We start from the raw sequence: 19,273 nt of genomic DNA on the forward strand, positions 1-19,273 counted from the left end.
CTGTTGCAGAGCAGGATGTCACAGCACACGGATTTTAGCTCCTACGGTTCTTGAATTTCTTCAGCCACTCCTGCCCCTAAAATTCTCATTTGTTATTTTGCTGTAGGGCCATACATAGCAGCACCCTAGAACCTGTTTCTCATCTCGTCTTTAAATCCCAAAATTCCTAAGTGTCCCAGCCTGTAGGCAATCCTGAGAAAACCAAAACTTCCCAATATTTGAATATGCAGTATAGCTTGGACCCCCTGTCGCAGTCTTTCCCATTAAGAGTAACTCAGGGGTTTATCAAAAATTCCTTGACATTTTCCTCTCCCTCCCTGCCTCCCTTCCTCCTTTCCTTCCTTTCTTTGTTCCTTCCTTCCTTTCTAGACAAACTCCTGCTCTGTCACTCAGGCTGGAGTGCAGTGGCACTATCTTGACTCACTGCAACCTCCACCTCCCAGGTTCAAGTGATTCTCCTGAGTAGCTGTGACTACAGGCGCTCACCACCATACCTGGATAATTTTTGTATTTTTAGTAGAGACAGGGTTTCACCATGTTGGTCAGATTGGTCTCAAACTCCTGATCTCAGGTGATCCACCCTCCTCGCCCTCCCAAAATGCTGGGATTACAGGCGTGAGCCACCATGCCTAGCCTCCATGATGTTTTATTAACAAAGTAATCCTTCCAGTGGGTTTCTACCCTTAGCAATACAGAAATCAAGAAGAAGCTTAAAATGATTTTTTAATATCTTATTTTCTAATTGTACTTGTTTAAGTAATGGTCTGAGAGTTTTCCTCTATTTTTCCCAGTTTCCGTTACAATCTAGAACACATAATAAGAAGTTAATGATGGTTGTTAATGGAGTGTTCACCAAATAACCAACTTCCTTTTTCTCTGATGCCATTATACAGACTTAATATCTTCATAACTTTCTCTCTTGGGCATGTAACTTGGAGGACAGCTGCACTGAGTTCAATCTTATAACCTTTCCAAAGTTCCAAGAGATTTTCAGGTTAGTGCCCCAAAGAATGCTGAAAACTTGAGCAAATCTAGACATGATACATCAGAAAGAGTGAAGAATAAGCCCAACCCCATCTTCACAGGCTGTGGATTTTCATTCCCACCATGTCTGAACATATAGCTGGGAGATGGGTGATGCCTAGAAATCCATATTTTATAAGGTTTCCCTCGAAAAGACTCTGATCATCACTAAATTTTCAAACAGCATTTTAGTGGTTCAAATGGTGACCAAAAAAAAAAACGCGATATGTACAAGTGTCTTTATTTTTCTGTGTGGGAAATGGACACTCTATAGTATCTTCTATCTGTTAAAACTGGGCAGTCTGAGGAGAAACCAGGATTCAACTGCTCAGTTGATTCTCCTGTCTCAGCCTCCTGAGTAGCTGTGACTACTGGCATGCACCACCATCCCCAGCTAATTTTTTTTTTTTTTTTGAAATGGAGTCTCACTCTGTTGCCCAGGCTGTAGTGTAGTGGCATGATCTCAGCTCACTGCAACTTCCGCCTCCCAGGTTCAAGTGATTCTCCTGCCTCAGCCTCCTGAGTAGCTGGGATTACAGGTGCCCACCACCCTGCCCAGCTAATTTTTGTATTTTTAGTAGAGATGGGGTTTCACCATGTTGGTCAGGCTGGTCTCGAACTCCTGACATTTTGATCTGCCCACCTCAGCCTCCCAAAGTGCTGGGATTACACACGTGAGCCACCATGCCCGGCCATATCTATTTTTTTTTAATTAGATACGGGGTTTCACTATGTTACTCAGGCTGGTCTCAAACTCCTAATGCAAGTCTACCATACATTCACTTGGAATGATTGTTTTACATGATTAATGGCATCCCAGTTCTCCGTGATATGAAAATTGTTGCTTGTACCCCAGCCCCAACTCCGCGCCATCCTCACAGGCTTCACTTAGAGGCTTATGATTAATATGGAATAGCGCTTTCCACAAATCATATTACACTGTTGGCTTGGGAATCTTTTTGTGTTCATTTAGATTATTCTATCTAATGATAGGGGAAAGAAAGAACAAGTTTGGCCTACAGCTTCTCTGTGATGGTAAAGGAAATTCGAGATGAAGATAGTGGCTTTCTCTCAGCAGATGTAGCAAGATCCCTTGCCTCAGAATCTGAAGGAATGACAGATGAAAGCCTTCTCCCCCTTCCTATGAGATTTGCAAATCAGAAATGACATGCCTTTCCTGGAGTGCGATGCTTCTGTAAATGGGATTTTACACTCTTTGAAAACTATGGCTTCATGATCCTATAGTGTATTAGGGGGAGGTCAGAATCATTTGGGGAAACGTCTTCAAATGCATGTATACACACAGACACACACAGACACACACACACACACACACCACACACTCACCCCCTGGGCAGAATGCCACGTCACACTGCCTAGACATCCTTCCAAAAACTACGTCCATCTGAACCCTGATAGAATGCTCGGGGGACCTCTGCTCTGTGCTATAACAGGGGGTGCTATGCATGTGGGGAGGGGATTGATCTCACCACATCTGTAGCAGACGCTGTATAATGAGGTTTCACTGGGTTTTCCTCACTTCTTCACTCTCCGGGGAGACCATGACAGAAAGAACTTTATTGACTTTCTGTCCAGTTTATTTGGCTAGTATCCAAAATCTCTGCTTTATCACTGGTCATGGGAAAGCTGAAGAAAGAGAGAATGTAAAGAGATAGTATGCATAGGGAAGATGATAATCTCAGAGCCGAGGATTTCCATCATGGCTTTGTTGTTTGTCCTTCCTTCCTTCCTTCCTTCCTTCCTTCCTTCCTTCCTTCCTTCCTTCCTTCCTTCCTTCCTTCCTTCTTTTTTCTTTCTTTCTTTCTTTCTTTTTCTTTCTTTCTCTCTCTCTTCCTTCCTTTCTTTCTTTCTTCTTTCTTTCCTTTCTTTTTTTGCCAGCATGCCAAAAAGAACCTTCATTTACTTTTATAATCACTTCTAACGATTCCTTGCCACGTGACTTTGGAGCCGGCGTTTTCTGGGCTGTAGCTTTTTGACACTTCTTGAGCTTTCGGAGGAGGTGCTGCCTTCTGGCCGGTGGCTTTCTGGCAGGAAGCTTCTGGGCTGGATCCTTCTTATCTGCTTTTGAACCCCAAGAAAGCAAATGCTTTGAGCAAGTAGGTTAAACTCTTTGTGTCCTAGTTTTCTTTTCTCTCAGTGGGGATAATAATATAAGGGTGGTATTACAATGATGATATTGTACCCCACACACAAAAATAATGCATTAAAGGTGAAAATCGCCAGCTGAAACTTTTAGTGCTTACTACGGACCAGGCACAGTTTTAAGCGTTTGACACTTTTGAGTTCATTAACTCTCATTAAATGAGTGAGTATACATAAAGTTCCCAAATCAGGGCAAGGCACATGGTAAGCCTTTTTTAATAGTTGTGATTCTGAAAAACTGCTAAATAATAATCTGTATGATTAAACTTTTTTCCATTCTGATGGGCAGTTAGGTTATCTCCTCATTTTCACGATTACAAATAGTTCTTTAGTAAACATCATTGTATGTATCTCCTTTGTGCATGTGTAAGAATTTCCGGGAGAAGGGAGCTGGGACATGGGAGAGTGTAGAAACAGAATGCTGTCATGCATTTAGCCTGTTTCCTTCATTCTGAAGAAAAGATCAGGAGTATGTGTTTCCTCACTTCTCAAGAAAGCTTTAAAAAACAAATAAACAAATATTAGCCAGGTGTGGTGGTGTGCACCTTTAATCCCTGTTACTTGGGAGGCTGAGGCAGGATAATCGCTTGAACCTGGGAGGTGGAGGGTGCAGTGAGCCGAGATCACACTACTGCACTCCAGCCTGGGTGACAGAGTGAGGCTCTGTCTCAAAAAAATAAAAATAAAATTAAATAAAAGATCACCTTTTTCTTTGAACTTTGATTTATAGATAGTATTTGAATTACAATGTGCTACACCAAACAGAGTGTATCAGCAGGGTGGCTAATAGTGATTTACCTTTTAATTGTCAATTTGAATTAGAGGATAAATTTGGTTGAAAAAAATGGAGCATGTAGACAGCATTAATTTGGGAAGGTGTGATTATCAGTTTCTCTGCCTCTGTTTTTGTTTGTTGTTATATTGTTGTTTTTGTCTGCCTGTTTCTGCAGATTGACATTAATTGCTGGCCTTGTGACCAGATACCGTTTTCCAGTTTAAGACAAAGGGCAATACTTCAGTTTGTGTGACTCATCCTAATGAGCCTTGCCAACTATCCTCCTGTCACTCTTGTTCTGTGTTTGAAGAACAAAGGGTGGATTCATTTTATTTTTAATTTTTTAAATAAAATGTTGAGATGGGGTCTCATTATATTGCCCAGGTTGCTCTCAAATTCCTGGGCTCAAGTGGCCTTCCCACCTTGACTTCCCAAAGTGCTGGCATTACAGGCATGCCACACTAGAGTGCAGTGGCGCCATCTTGGTTCATTGCAACCTCCGCCTCCCGGGTTCAAGCAAGTCTTCTGTCTCTGTCTCCCGAGTAGCTGGAATTACAGGCATGCGCCATCATGCCCAGCTAATTTTTGTATTTTTAGTAGAGATGGGGTTTCATGATGTTGGCCAGGCTGGTCTTGAACTCCTGACCTCAGGTGATCCACTACCCTCAGCCTCCCAAAGTGCTGGGATTACAGGCGTGAGCCACCACACCTGGCCCTGTTATTTATTTATTACTGTATTTGTTGCTACTAATTTGATTATTCACTTGTTTATTAGCAGTGATCTTGCTAGTTTTGTTTGCTGTTGTATTTCTAACAGCCTGGTTTATAGAGGACATGAAGTATTTGATAAATTAATAAATAAATTGCATTGTTGCTTTGATAACTATAAAATACAGTAGATACCTATAAAATACAATAGATATTAGTAGCGAACTGTATTGCTGCTTTCATACTTATAAAATACACTACAGTAGATACTTGTGATACATGATACACAATCAAGCATCTAGGGGATTGTGTAGTTACCAACCCCCTACACAATCAAAAATTCAAATATAACTTTTAGTCTGGGTGCGGTAGCTTACACCTATAATCCCAGTACTTTGGGAGGCCAAAGTGGGCGGATCACTTGAGGCCAGGAGTTCGAGACCAGCTTGGCCAATATGGTGAAACCCCATCTTTACTTAAAAAAAAAATACAAAAATTAGCTGGGTATGGTGACACACAGCTGTAATCCCAGCTACTTGGGAGGCTGAGGCAGAAGAATTGCTTGAACCTAGAAGACAGAAGTTGCAGTGAGCCAAGATCAAGCCGCTGCACTCCAACCTGGGCAACAGAGCGAGACTCTGTCTCAAAAAAAAGAAAAAAAGGATAAAAAAGCAAACAAAACTTTTAAGTCCCCCAAAACTTAACTGCTGATAGCCTACTGTTGACCAGAAGCCTTACCAATAACACACACAGTTAACACATACTTTGTATGTTATATGGATTATGCACTGTTATCGTATAAACTAGAGAAAATGTTATTAAGAAAATCATAAGGAAGAGAAAATACATTTACTATTCATTAAATGGAAGTGAATAATCATAAAAATCTTCATCTTGTTGTCTTCACCTTGAGTAGCCTGGAGGGGAGGAGGAGAAAGGGTTACCTAGCTGTCTCAGGGATGGCAGAGGGGAAGAAAATCTGCAACTAAGTGGAACTGTGCAACTCAAACCACCAGTGTTGTTCAAGGGTCAACTGTATACCAATATCTTGACATTAACAGATGGTGGAGTATTGTGTGTTCGCCTATAGATGAAACTTGAATGAAAGTTGAAAGCCCAGGTGTCAGTAGTTGAAAGAACCAAGGGAATTCTCTGGTGAGGGTTAGCAAAAACGTTTAGCTGAGCTGCAGGAGTTACAAGGCAGTAAGGTAGGAAGCTTTCCTGCTTCAACCAGATCAGCTTCTCGCTCATCAGCCTTTCTTTTTTTTTTTTTTTTTTTTTTGAGATGGAGTCTCTCTGTTGCCCAGGCTGGAGTGCAATGGCACCATCTCGGCTCACTGGTTCAAGCGATTCTTCTGCCTCGGCCTCCTTAGTAGCTAGGATTACAGGCATGCACCACCATACCCGGATAATTTTTGTATTTTTAGTAGAGACAGAGTTTCACCGTGTTGGCCAGGCTGGTCTCAAACTCCTGACCTCGGGTGATCCACCCACCTCGGCCTCCCAAAGTGCTGGGATTACAGGTGTGAGCCACCATGCCCGGCTGCTCATCAGCATTTCACAGAGACATTCTGCACAAGCTTTTGTTTGAAGAGAGTTTCTACTGCTCAAAACAGGAGGTCAAGGTGATATGGGAGAGAAATCACTGTTCCAGGGAAATTGGAGAAAAAGATAATGGAAATGACTTCACATTTTAAGTTTTATTTATTTTTCCCTTTAAACATCAGTATGCTGTTATTATTAATGTTTTTGTAATATAAAAATATAGGCCAGGCATGGTGGCTCATATCTATAATCCCAGCACTTTGGGAAACTGAGGTACGTGGATCACGTGAGGTCAGGAGTTTGAGGCCAACCTGATCAACATGGTGAGACACTGTCTCTACTAAAAATACAAAAATTTGCCAGATATGGTGGTGAGCGCTTGTAATCCCAGCTACTCAAGAGGCTGGCTGAGGCAGGAGAATCACTTGAATCAGGGAGGCAGAGGTTGCAGTGAGCCGAGATCGTGCCATTGCACTCTAGCCTAGGTGACAGAGCGAGACTCCATCTCAAATATATATATGTGTGTGTGTGTGCGTGTGTGTGCATGTGTGTGTATACACACACATATGTATACATACACACGCACACACACACACACACACACACATATATAATCTCCTCTGGCTCAATTTTAAAGATTTAACCAATTTATGCTTTTTAGAATTTTAGAAATAAGTGAAAAACTATGAAATACTTCATGCATTTGTGGTCATTTTTCTGCAGGGGCCATGTTCATCTTCTCTGTATCATTCCAATTTTAGTATATGTGTTATCAAAATGAGCACACTGTTGTCCATATTTCAAACTAGGATGGTAAATATTTTTTTGATTTATAGAAACATTTAATAATAGGAATATTAATATTTGTAAAATGTGTTACAAATTCTTTTCTTTCTAGCATGTCACTTGTCTATTAATTTTATTTAAGGGCTGGGCATGGTAGCTCATGCCTGTAATCCTAGCATTTTGGGAGGCTATGTGTGGAGGATCACTTGAACTCAGGAGTTTGAGACCAGCCTGGGCAACAAAGTGAGACCCTGTCTCTACAAAAAATATGCTAATGAGCCAGGCATAGTGGTGCATGCCTGTAGTTCCAGTTACTCGGGAGGCTGAGGTGGGTGGATAGCTTGAACCTGGGAGGTCCAGGCTGCAGTGAGCTGTGATTATACCACTCCAGCCTGGGTGACAGAGCAAGAACCTATCACAAAAAAAAAAAATCATTTATGATCTCTTTCTTAGTATTACAATTTTAAATTTTTATGTGGTTAGGAACAGAGGTTCCTGGCTAATAGCCAGCACATCTTTTTCTTGGTCTTCCTTACCCAAGGTTATGAATATACAGTATTCCCTATATTTTCTTCATAGTTCTGTTTTTAACATTTATAGCATACTTTGAGGCAAGAATGTTTGTTAGTATAGTTTTCTTTCTGGATGAATCTCCAATGATTTCAATACCAATTATTTAATAATTCATTTTTGCTTATTTGAAATGTTTCTTGTATTATAAACAGAATTATTATTTTAAAATAAGTCTATTCTGAACTTACTGTTACACAGATACTATTTGTTGATATTAGTCTTCTACACTGATACCACAATGTTTTAATTACTATAGCTTTATAGTATGTTTTATCATCTAATAGGGCAAGTTTCCCTTCTCCATTTTTTTTTAATTTATAAAAATAAGGAGGCAGCTTTTACCAACCAATTTCTCTTTCATATAAACTTTCAAGTTGGTTTGTTGTTTCAAAAAATTGGTAAAATTTTGTTTGAAATTATGTTGAATTTATACCTTAATTTGAAAAACTTAGTCTTTGCATAGTTTATTGGTCCATTCCAGAAACATATGTCTCTCTTCACTTACTCATGTATTTTATATCTTTGAAAACAGTTTTCTAGTTTTCTTTTTTAAATTTTTTTAAATTTATTTTTATTTTCTACAGAGATAAAAATTTGTAATACCCAAGCTGGTCTTAAACTCCTAGCCTTCAGCAATCCTCCTGTCTTGGCCTCCCAAAATACTGAGATTACAGGTGTTAGCCACTGCACCTAGCCACTCTAGTTTCCTTAATACAAGCATACCCACTTATTGTTATCTCTGTTCCCAAGTATTTTATAATTTTCTGTTGTTGTAAATGAGACTTTTTGTATGTTATTTCCAAATTTATTATTTCTTTAATTTTTGTACATTGACCTGTGAGACATCATATTAGACTACCTTGTCCTCTCTTTTGCTCTTTTGATTAATTCTACCTATAGGCTTAGTTCTATAGTTTCAACTGTATACTTGCAAAATAAGTTCTGTTTCTTCCTTCTTAATATTTCTCTTTTTCTGAGTTCATTAAATTGGGTAAAATTTCAAGTACAATTTTTCAATAATAGTATTGTTAGTGGAAATCTTTGCTTTTCTTCTAATTTAAATGGGAATTCTTTGAATGATTTATATTATGCATTGGACTTATTGAAAGTTTCTGCTTTCACTCTTTTCCATGTTTATTTCTAACCCTAGTTTACTAAGATGTGGTCAATGTAATTGCTGCTGAATTTTATCAAGTGATTTTTTTTTTTAGCATGGAGATTATTATAAACTTTTCTTTATTGATATGCTATTATAGTGAATTACGATGATAATTTTTTTTCTAGTGACTAATTTAATCAGACTCTAATTATAATGTTTTGTTATCTTGATACACTGCTGGAGCAAATGCACAAATATTTTAATAAGGATATCTGTACCTATGGTTATAGCTGAGATAGCTTAAACGTTTGAATGTTTGTCTCTCTGGGTTTCTGCCTATCTCTCTATTTGATTATTTGCTGGATATTATACCTGGTCTGGTTTTGATATCAGAGTTATGTTTATTTCACAGAATGCATTAGAAATATTTCTTTTTTATGCCCTAGAAGAGTTTAAATAGTGTAAATATGGTCAGTTTCTTGAAGACCCAAAAGAAGTTTATTAAAGCTATATTGGTTTAGTGCCTTTTTTAGAGGTAGATTTCTGTATTATCTATTGCTGTGTTAGAAATTATCCCAAAACTCAGTGGCCTAAAACAACAATAACCATTCATTATCTCATTGATTCTGTGAGTCAGGAATTTGGGAGCAGCTCAGTTAAGTGGTTCTGCCTTGAAGTTTCTCATGAGGTTGCAGTTAGATATTGGCTGAGGCTGTAGTGATCAGAAAGCTTTATTGGGGCTGGAGGATCAAAATGTCTCACTAACATGACTGCCAGGTCGGTGCTGGCTATTAGCCAGGAACCTCTGTTCCTTTTTTCATGGGTCTCTCCACAGTACTGCTTGAGTGTCCTCACAGCATGGCGCCTGGCTTCCCCTAGACTGCAGGGGTAGCTCATCTTTTGGCTTCCCTGGGCCACATTGGAAGAAGAATTGTCTTAGGTAACACATAAAATACACTAACACTAGTGATAGCTGATGAACTTTAAAAAAAATTACAAAAATAAATCTCATAATATTTTTAGAAAGTTTATGAATTTGTGTTGGCCATATTCAAAGCCATTCTGGGCCACATGCGGCCCACAAGCTGCAGGCTGAGCAAGCTTGCCCTAGAGGAAGCAATTAAAAAGAACATGGTAAAAGACACAATGCCTTTTAATTATCTAGTCTTGGAAGACACACACTGTCACTTTTTTTCTTATTCTGTTGGTCACTGGGTCAGCTCTGATTTAGCCCTGATTCAGAGAGGGGACTATCTAAGGTCCTGACAGTAGAAGCAAAAGTTATTTGAAAGCACCTTGCAGGCTGGCCCCCATAAGTGCTCAGTGCCTTTTCAGTTATTTAATGATTATTGCTCTAGTCAGATTCTAGCTGTTCTTGAATCAATTTAGTATTTTATAGTCTTCAAGAAATTTACCCTATCATATAGTTAAGTGTTCCACACGTTTTTAGTGAAAAGTTTTTGTTTTTCCAAGGTTACAAAACAATTCTACCCTAAGATCTTATAGAATTTTTGTGGTTTTATCATAATCAAATTTTTTTTCAAATAATTTAGATATGTGTCTGGGCAGGATGGCTCACACCTGTAATCCCAACACTTTGGGAGGCCAAAGTGGGAGGATAGCTTGACAGGAGTTTGAGACCAGCCTGGGCAACATAGCAAGACCCCATCTCTACAAAACCTTTTAAAAATTAGCTGGGTGTGGTGGCCCGTTCCTGGAGTCCCAGCTACTCCCGAGGCTGAGACAGGAGGATCACTAGATCGTGACAGTTCGAGGCTGAAGTGAGTCATATCACCACTGCACTCCAGCCTGGGTGACGGAGCAAGAACTTGTCTCAAAACGACAACATTTCAGACTATGAAGGGGAAGGGAGGTGGGACATGTCTCATACCCTCTTTTCTTTTGGTGTTTGGGCTTAACTTACCAGCATTACTGTTAAAATACAGAGCATAAGACTGACCAAACAGGCGCTTTGGCAACAAAATAGCAAATTCCAACCCAACTCGGATATAACATTACATAACAGTTAGCAGATCCTGAAGCCAATAAAAATATTTTACCCCAAAATATATTTTCTTAACACATTTTGAAATGGCCCTGCAAACCTGTCTTTTGTGGGGAAATTTGCATCTATAAAGAATCTGCTTCTGTTTCTAGGCCTTTCCCAGATCTAGGAGAGATTAAATGACAGTCTGACATCATTAACAGAGATATTTACCATCTCTTCTCTCTAAGGCTGCTACCTGGAGGCTTCATCTACAAAACAAAAACCTTGGCTTCTACAACCCACCTTGTCTTCCTTCACTCAAGCATTCCCCACTCCACAGTGGAAAACCAAACTGTAACCTGAGCCACAGTCATTAATATTGGCTTAGAATAAACCTCTTTAAATATTATATGAAGTTTGGCTTTATGGTCAACACTTCCTTTATTTACAATTTCTTTGTTTTGGCCAGGTGCGGTGGCTCTTGCCTGTAATCCTAGCACTTTGGGAGGCCGAGGTGGATGGATCACCAGGTCAGGAGATCAAGAACATCCTGGCTAACACGGTGAAACCCCATTGGACCTAAAAGTACAAAAAATTAGCTGGCATGATGGCACGTGCCTGTAGTCCCAGCTACTCAGGAAGCTGAGACAGGAGAATTGCTTGAACCTGGGAGGTAGAGGTTGCAATGAGCCGAGATCATGGTCATAAATTGCCATTGGATTCTGCTTGTTAATAATTTATTTAGTATTGATATAAATAGAAAGACTAGTCTATGGCTTTGTATTTTTTGTTTTTTGAGACAGAGTCTCACACTGTTGTCCAGGACGGAATGGAGTGGCATGATCATAGCTCGCGGCAGCCTCCAACTCCTGGACATATATGAGCATCCTGCCTCAGCCTTCCGAGTAGCTGGGATTACAGGCACACATCACCATATCTTGCTAATTAAAAAAAAAATTTTGTAGAGACAAGGTCTGCCTAGATTGCTTAGGCTGTTCTTGAACTCCTAGGCTCAAGTGATCCTCCCACCTTGGCCTCTCAAAGTGCTGTTATTACAGGCATGAGCCACCACACAGGGCCTTCGCTTTTGTAAATTTTGTAGTCTTTCTTGGTTGTATATTTTATGCTCCCTTCATTAAAATGAATCAAAATAATTAGGAAGCTTTTCTTCTTTTTCTAGGCTCCAGAATAATTTAAAAGAAACTGGAATTATCTGCATTTTAAAGATTTGGTAGAATTCCCCTGTGCAATAATATGGCTTTGATACTTTTCTTGGGAAGAAGAGAGGAGCAACCGTTAACTATTTCCATATTGGACTTTCTCATGTAATCTTGAGTATGGCATAGTGTAAAATAAAAATAAATAGGTGGGCCACGGTTGTTCATGCCTGTAATCTTAGCACTTTGGGAGGCCAAGGCAGGTGGATTGCTTGAGCCCAGGAGTTTGAGACCAGCCTGGGCAATGTAATGAGAACCTATCTCTATTTTAAAAAATAATAATAAGAAGAAATGTATATTTGATCACTATCCCTTCATCCCTTGGCACACAGTTTGATATGCTCTGGATCTGTGTCCCCACCAAATCTCAAGTTGAATTATAACCCTCAAGGTTAGAGGTGGGGCCTGGTAGGAGGTGATTGGGTCATGGGGCAGATTTCTCATAAATGAATGGTTTAGTAGCATTTCCTTGGTGCTGTTCTCGTTGTGGAAGGAGACCTTTAATCCTCTTCAGCTTCTAAGGCCATTTCCCCTTCAGCCTTCTACATTGCATCTCAAAGGGAGAAGTTAGAAGTCAGCCAGAAGAGGGGCTGGTTGGCGCTGCTGCCCAGGTTAAGGATAAGACCCTTACTGCTAACCACAATCCCATCTGTAGATCACGGATATGGTACGGAGGAATCTTTCTGGAAGGCATTGTTTTTACTTAAACACGATCAGACCCCCACCTAAGTCATATATCCCATGCCTACTTCATGGATCAAGATCTTTTCACATGTAATTTCTAGAGTTGTAAGCCTTTAAAAGGGCAAGGATTTTCTTTGTTGGGGAGCTCGGCTATTGGGGCATTCAGGCCCGCCGCAGCTCCCAGCCAAAAAAATCACCACTTCCTTCCCGGTTCGGTGTTCCAGAGGTTTGTTTGCGGTCTTTCCTACTTCATTATGACAGTGAGTTCTCACGAGATCTGGTTGTTTAACAGTGTATGGTGCCTCCCCCTTCTCTTTTGCTCTTGCTCCTGTCATGTAAGGCATGCCTGCTCCTGCTTTTTTATCTTCTACCACGATTGTAAGTTTTCTGAGGCCTCCCCAGAAGCTGAGCAGATGCCAGTATCATGCTTCCTGTACAGCCTGTGAAACCATGAGCCAATTAAAACTCTTGTTTTTTGTTTTTTTGAGACAGGGTCTCACTCTGTCACCCAGGTGGGAATGCAATACAGCTAGTGCTCGACTTACGACCACGATTGGGTCCAACAGACCGGTTGTAACACGATTTGGTCGGAAGTTGAGTAGGCTATATGTACAGTACTGTGAAATGATGTTATAAAAAATTTAAGTCATATTTTATCATAATTTTCTTTCATTATTGTTATATAGCATAATTTTCTTTATTCATTTTATGCCATTTGTATCATCTCTACACCATTTTGTTTCTTATTTTTACATTCGTCAGGTTTAAGTAAAACACTGCATTACCAGTACAACTGGTTTAATATCTGCAAAACATACAAAATTACAAAATACAGGTGCATACAAAAATACAAAATAAAGGTGTAAAAAATACCATAGGAAACATTTTCCCAATTGCAAAACATATCAAAATATATAAACATGTATGAAACATTTTATTGGCCGTTTTTGAATTTGATCTTCCATCCAAATATATAGCAATTTCTCCATTTCGTGGATGGGCCTGCTTCATTGCTTTGTTATAACTGTTGATCGCATGGGTGCAGAACCTTTCACAGCTTCACGAATTCTTTCTTTATCTTTCAAAATCGTCGACGCAGTCGAGTGTGATAACTTCGTATCACGTGCGATCACATTCACTTTCTTTCCTCCTTCGTACTGCTTAATTACCTTTATTTTCGTGTCGAGATCGATGGCCTTTCTTTCCTTCTTGGCAGGCTGAGGTGTACACAAAGACAATTTCCTCTTGGCAGACATCTTGGGAGGGGTTTGATGAAAAATATCCAAGACCCAAAACACAAATTGCTGTACCGAGTCTGGGATAACAGTTGAAATGGTGCACGCGGAGATGGTAATGCTGCCGGAAGCTGGTCCGCAATGTCGTACGCCCAGCTGGGCAACGTTTGTGTCCCAGACACGGAGCAGTCATGGCTAGCGATTGTGGTCGTAAAGTCGAATGGTCGTAAGTTGCATAGGTCATAAGTCGATCAATACCTGTAGTGTGATCATAGCTCACTGCAGCCTCAACCTCCCAGGCTCAAGCGATCCTTCCACCTCAGCCTCCTGAGTAGCTGGGACTACAGATGCGAGCCACCAAGCTTAGCTAATTTTTGTATTTTTGGTAGAGATGGCGTTTCACCTTATTACACAGGCTGGGCTCAAACTCCTGAGCTCAAGCAATCCACCCCACCTCGGCCTTCTAAAGTGACAAGAGATACAGGCACAAGCCACTGAGCCCAGCCTAAATCTGTTTTCTTTATAAATTCCCAAGACTCAGGTATTTCTTTATAGCAATGCAAGAATGAATTAATACAGAAATCCATAATCCTAAAACCATTTGTCACTGAAGTGATAAGTGTCTTTGTGTATGCTAATGAATGACTGGTAGCTGGGGGCTCCTGGATAGCCTCAGATGGCAGCTGGTTGCCAGGGGGACTAACCATGTGGTTACACGTGATTAGAGAGTTTGAACTTTTTTTTTTTTTTTTTGAGACGGAGTTTCACTCTTGTTACCCAGGCTGGAGTGCAATGGCGTGATCTTGGCTCACTGCAACCTCCGCCTCCTGGGTTCAGGCAATTCTCCTGCCTCAGCCTCCTGAGTAGCTGGGATTACAGGCATGTGCCACCACGCCCAGCTAATTTTTTGTATTTTTAGTAGAGATGGGGTTTCACCATGTTGACCAGGATGGTCTCCATCTCTTGGCCTGTGATCCACCTGCCTCGGCCTCCCAAAGTGCTGGGATTACAGGCATGAGCCACCACGCCCGGCCGAGAGTTTGAACTTTTAGCCCCCAAATCCCCACATCTTGTAAGAGAGAGGGATTGAAGATTGACTTAATCACCAATGGCCAATGACTTAATCAATCATGCCTGCAGAATGAGGCCTCAGTAAAAACCCAGAAGGACAGGGTTCAGAGACAGCTTCCAGTTGTGGAACATGGGGAGGTGTTGGGAGGGTGGTGTGCTTGAAGAGGGAATGGAAACTGCACACCCTTTCCTTCCTACGTGGCCCTATGTGTCTCTTCCATCTGGCTGTTCCTGAGTTGTATCCTGTTATGTTAAACTGGCAATACAATAAGTAAACTGTTTTCCTGAGCTCTTCCAGCTGTTGTAGCAATTTTTTTTCTTTGAGATGGAGTCTTGCTTTGTTGCCTAGGCTGGAGTGCAGTGGTGTGATCCTGGCTCACCGCAACCTCTGCCTCCTGGGTTCAAGCAATTCTCCTACCTCAGCCTCCCAAGTAGTTGAGATTACAGGTGAGCACCACCATGCCTGGCTAGTTTTTATATTTTTAGTAAAGACAGAATTTCGCCACATTGGCCAGGCTGGTCTCAAACTCCTGTTCTCAGGTGGTCCACCACCTCGGCCTCCCAAAGGGCTGGGATTATAGGCATGAGTCACTGTGCCCAGCCAGTTCTAGCAAATTATTTAAAGTTGGCAGAGGGGTGGTGGTTGTGGGAACTTCCAAATAATAGCTGTTAAGTCAGAAGCACAGATGATAACCTGGACTTGGAATTGGCATATGAAGTAGGAACAGTCTTGCAGGACTGAGCCCTTCTTCTGAGGAGTTTGGGTTAAGCTCAGGTTGTAGTGTTGGAATTTATTTGAATTGTGGGATACCTAGTTGGTGTCCAGACAGATGGAGAATTGGTTGGTGTGGGAAAACAACAACAGCAACAGCAACATACATTTGATGTCAGCAGTGAAGTGATGTGAGTGTTGAGAGTAAAGTACAGAGGAAACGAGTTTTCCTTCAGATGGGAAGCAATACAGCTGAGCATCAAAAACAAGTAACGACTTCAATCATGTTGCAGAGCCTGGGGACAGCCCATACTTTCATTGACATCTGCATAGTCATCGCAACACCAGTCTGGAAAGGCAGAATCAATCAGAAGCAGCTAAAATGCATTTTTCAACATGAGAAGAAAGCAATACTATGAAAGGTATCCGAGGGAAGTTTCCCATGCACGTGTATGTTCATTGCAGCACTATTCACAATAGCACAGACATGAAGTCAACCTAGATGCCCATCAATGGTGGACTGGATAAAGAAAATGTGGTACATATGTAGCATGGAATACTACATGGCTATGAAAAATGAGCTCATGACCTTTGCGGAAACATAGATGGAGCCGGAGGCCATTATCCTAAGTGAATTAAAGCAGGAACAGAAAACCAAATACCACATGTTCTCGTATCATAACTAGGAGCTAAACATTGAATCCACATGAACATAAAGAAGGGAACAGTAGACACTGGGGCCTATTTGAGGGTGGAGCGTGACAAGAAGGTAAGGATTCAAAAACTACCTATTGGGTATTATGCTGATTACCTGGGTGACAAAATCATGTGTACGCCAAACCACTGCAACACACAATTTACCCATATAACAAACCTGCACATGTACCCCTTGAACCTAGAAGTTGGAAGGAAAATGTGTTTAAAAATAAAAATAAAACTATTCTTGGAAACAACTGGCTTGGAAAATATGCTTGCCCTAGAGATTAGAAAGTTAAGGAAGACATTTGCTTTAGACAAAACAAAAAACAAAAAAAATTCCCACATAAATCCTGATAAATTAATATATAAGTATACATACATACTTATACAACACTAACAGTGACTTATATAACTTGCCTTCATGACCCAAATTTACTGTATTATAAATTAACATGAATCAGAACTTAACATGTCAGACAAAGCAAAAAAGGAATCAGGTTAGACTTGAGAATTTGGCTAAAAAATAAGAATTACAATTGTTGAATTATTTTTAATTTCAGCCTGCTACTGTTGTATAAGTATGTATGTATACTTATATATTAATTTACCAGGATTTATGTGGGTTTTTTTTTTTTTATTTTGTCTAAAGCAAATGCCTTCCTTAACTTTTTAATCTCTAGGGCAAGCATATCTTCAATGATGACTTAAAAAAAATTGCCTTATTTATGACTTAATGAAACTATATATATACATAAAATTTAAAAATAAATTTAATAAATTTATTTTTTGTAGAGATGGGGTCTTGCTATGTTACCCAAGCTGGTCTTGAACTCCTGGGCTCAAGCAATCCTCCTGCCTCCGGCTCCCAAAGTGCTGGGATTACAGGAAGGAGCCACTGCACCCAGCCTCAAAAACTTAACTTTTAATTTCAGAATACTGACCCCATTTTTCTTGCATCTGTGTTTTCCAGATGGCAATTACCAGCTTTTAGCTTAAATAAACTCTTTAAAACTAAATTTTAATGCTTTGAATTATTTCAGGTTGACACATGGAACCAAATAAAGTTGGTTCACAAATATAATTGCATCACATTTTACGTGAAAACCTTCCAGTAAAGTCTTTGGTGATCTGGCCTCAGCCCATCCTCTATTCTCACTCCTGATACTCTCCTTTGTACATCGTATCCAGCCTCTTTTATGCCAACATAAGATGTTCAGTCATGCGTCCACTGGTTTTTCTTTTGCCCTAAATCCTTTTCCTTTTCTCAAAGTGATAAGCTTTTTCTCATCCTTCAAGACCTAGCTCAAATCTTAATATCTATAAGGAGTCTTCTTGACTCCTACTTAATCAGCTTCTATCTTTTTCTTTCTATAATACAGTATTTAACTATATGTCTCTCCCTAGATGAGCCTTTCCCAGCAGACTGTGAAAGCAATGGCAATATCATATTTACCTTTTTGAAAACAATGTCAGTGTCTTATTCATCCTTATATTCTCATCTCTATTACTATTCCCTCTTACTACTGCCCAGCAAATTGTCTGCATAATACATCTTTAATGGATGCGTGAATGCTAAAGCAGTATGATCCTTGGTTGCTCGAAAGGGCAATTTTAAAAAAGGACATTAGTCTAAAGGCAAGAAACAAGCCTATAGAATTAAAACAAAACAAACAAAAAAAAAACTACACACAATATACGCAATTTAAACCAAAAATTTTATTCAGAAAATAAAAAGTAGAATGTAAAGTTACAATTCCAATGTAAATTGCTGGAAATTTGCATAGGAGACAGTCTTGAATGTGGATAGGTCATCCAAATCTTCTTTCCATTATATGCTGAATCTTTGAAGTGAATGAACTGTTATGGTCACACAGCTCACTTTGACATCCATTGTTGTTCTGTTTCACTGATAGTTTTCCTGTGTATTTGAGTTGTTTTGATGGTCTATTTTTTTTAATTTATAGTCACAATATTTGGTTTAAACAAACACAACCAAACAACAACATTCATCCCAATGTTGATAACAAATTAAAGTTTTTTCTTTTGACGTGGGATCTCACTATGTTGCCCAGGCCAGAGTACAGTGGCTATTCACAGGTGCAATTGTAGTGCACTGAAGTCTTGAATTCCTGGGCTCTGGTCATCTTCCCACCTCAGCCTTCTGAATAGCTGGGACTACAGACACATGCCACTGCACCTGGCACAAATTATAATTTTTAAAAGATGGTTGGGTGCAGTGGCTCACACCTATAATCTGAATATTTTGGGAGGCCTAGGCAGGTGGATTACCTGAGGTCAGGAGTTCAAAACCAGCCTGGCCAACATGGTGAAACCTTGTCTCTACTGAAAATAGAAAAATTAGCCAGGCGTGGTGTCACACACTTGTAAACCCAGCTACTTGGGAGGCTGAGGCAGAAGAAGCGCTTGAGCCCAGGAGGCGAAGGTTGCAGTGAGCTGAGATTGTGCCACTGCACTCCAGCCTGGGTTACAGAGTGAGACTCTGTCTCAAAAAAAAAAGTTAAAAAAATAAAGCAGGTAGGTAGACATGAGAAAGGGCAGAAACTGAGGAGTAGAGGTAAGAAGATGGTTTGGGAATCCCAGGTTTGGGTATACATTACCTGTGTGACCTTAGGTAAATACTGAACCCACTCTAAACCTCAATTTGTTAATATGTAAAATGAGAATATTAGAATCTATAATCATTATAGCCAGAATCAGAAATACACATGTAGATTTATAGCTTCCCTGGTCCAGAGTAAGCTTTTTGTTTTCTTACTAATTCTGAATTAAAAGAATCATTACATTGTATTTTTAGATATAGAGATATAGTTCATAAGCATAATGCATTTGAAAAACAGTTCAAAATCATGGCCTCGGTTGGTGACTCACACCTGTAATCCCAGCACTTTGGGAGGCCAAGGCAGGAGGATCACTTGAGGCCAAGAGTTCAAGACCAACCTGGGAAACATAACAAGATCCCCTTCTCTACCAGAAAA

General features: G+C 40.0%; 1 non-coding gene across 1 annotated transcript; it reads right to left on the reverse strand.

Annotated features, from left to right (window-relative positions):
• Positions 1 to 6,893: 6,893 nt before the first annotated feature.
• Positions 6,894 to 6,999, reverse strand: LOC119471637. The gene has a single exon (XR_005200696.1). It is a non-coding gene; the product is annotated as a U6 spliceosomal RNA (small nuclear RNA).
• Between the last annotated feature and the right edge of the window lie 12,274 nt (positions 7,000 to 19,273).

The sequence above is a fragment of the Cebus imitator genome, unplaced genomic scaffold, assembly GCF_001604975.1.
Source record: "Cebus imitator isolate Cc_AM_T3 unplaced genomic scaffold, Cebus_imitator-1.0 Scaffold67, whole genome shotgun sequence".
Lineage (NCBI taxonomy): Eukaryota > Metazoa > Chordata > Mammalia > Primates > Cebidae > Cebus > Cebus imitator.